A 2,104-nucleotide genomic window follows, 5' to 3' on the forward strand; every position below is an offset into this window, starting at 1 on the left:
CATTAGAAGTCCTAGCCTCAGCATTTGGACAATAACATGTAAAAGGCATTCAAGTTGTCATAGAAGTAGTTAAATCATCTCTCTTTGCATATGACGATATACTTTATATGAAAACACAAAAGACTCCACCCCTAAATTGTTTGAACTCATACATGAATTCAGCAATGTGCAGGGTTCCAAAATCAAAGCACAAGATTCTCTTGCTTTTCTATCCTCTAATAATGGGAATGGAGAAAGAGAAATTCAGGTGTCAATCCCCATAACCATAGCACCCAAACCCATAAGATACCTAGGAATAAACTTAATCAAAGAGGTAAATGATCTCCACAGTATAAACTACAAAACATTGAGGAAGACGCAAAAAGATGGAAAGTCATTCAATGCTCCTGGATTGGAAGAATTAACATTGTAAAAATGCATATGCTGTCCAGAGCAATCTACACATTCAATGCATTCCCTATCAAAATACCCTCAAAATTATTCACAGCCCTAAAACAAACCATCCTAAAATCTGCATGTAGCCATAAAGGATCCCAAATAGCCAGGGCATTGTTGCATAAGAAAACCAAAGCTGGGGACATCACAATGCCTGACTTCAAGCCAGTTAATAAAGCTGTGATCATCAGGATGGCATGGTTCTGGCATAAAAACACACCCATCGCTCAATGCAACAAATTAGAGACCCCATAAATGGACCCTCATGTCTATGGAGAACTATTCTTTGACAAAGCAGGAAAGAATATGCAATGGAAAAAAGGACAGTGTCTTCAATAAGTGGTGCTGGGAAAATTGGAATCACATACGGAAGGATGACACTGGACCTTCTCTTACACCATCTGCAATGATGCATTCAAAATGGATTAAATCCTTCAGTGTGAGACAGGAATCCTTCAAAATCCTAGAGACCCAGGCAGCAACCTCTTCAACCTCAGCCACAGCAACTTCTTGCAACACGTGTCTCTAAAGGCAAGGGAAACAAAAGCAAAAATGAACTACTCTTTCTCAAGATAAAAATCATCTGCACAGCACTGGGACCAATCAATAGAACTTTTGTTTGGGAGAAGATGTTTGCAAATGATATATCCAATAAGGGATTAATGTCCAAGATATAGAAACAGCTTATATACAAGAGACATAATATTCAAAAAGTCTGAATAAATATATCTGTTTGCCCAATGAATTAACCTTTAACTCCACTATGAAAACAGCTCCACAAAGTATCAGAACTCATTTCTAAACTTTGTCCTTGGGACATGCTGAGCAATTGGTATTTTCACGTTATTCATGTCTCTGTGGACATTCTCAAGTGAGTACACACATAAAACAACAGGTATTCTCCTTAATCCACAAAGATGTCTTGAATTCATGACGGCTGTTAGGTTTTTATGGAGTTACCTAAAAAGGTCAGGGATGAGAGAAAAGTATATGCACTGGCAGAAAAATATTCAAAGAAGCCTATTCAGAAAAATGAGTTCATAGGATGGTAGGAGCACCAATGTCAGCTCTCCAAACCAATACATTTGTTAATATGCAAGATTATAAATGGTATATGTCTTGTGGTATTTTTAGTTTTATTTATTGTTTAAGGTTGATATATTTCTCCAAATCCTTAAGATGATTTTAACTAGTATTAATAAAAAACTGTTCTAATGAAGTATTAGAATTAACCATTGGTACATTCCAGTATTTAATTAACTACGGAAGTCCGAAGGAAACTCTTATTTGTCAAAGTCAATTTAAGGGTATATTTTATATATTTCAACTTTCATATAGATACATAATCAAATGTTAAAAAGTAAGTCAATTACTTACATACCTGTGTGCTTTAAAAAAAAAAAAACACGAAGCTCTCTAAATTTAAAACAAATCATGATAGAATTCTTGAAAGAATGCGTGTTGTACCTTCTTATCTCTTATGAAATGGTAGTAAATGTGCTGAAAGTGGTTTCTTGTTCAACGGTGATATCTACAAGCATCAATGTACTTATTTTCTTAATTTATGGTAAATCAAACTAAGGTCTACACTAAATGATACTATATTCATGTAAATCTGATCACTTTAAAATACCAATAATTCTCTCTGATAAAATAGGTAGTAAATAAA

Source organism: Meles meles, unplaced genomic scaffold (genome assembly GCF_922984935.1).
Source record: "Meles meles unplaced genomic scaffold, mMelMel3.1 paternal haplotype, whole genome shotgun sequence".
In the NCBI taxonomy this organism is placed as follows: Eukaryota; Metazoa; Chordata; class Mammalia; order Carnivora; family Mustelidae; genus Meles; species Meles meles.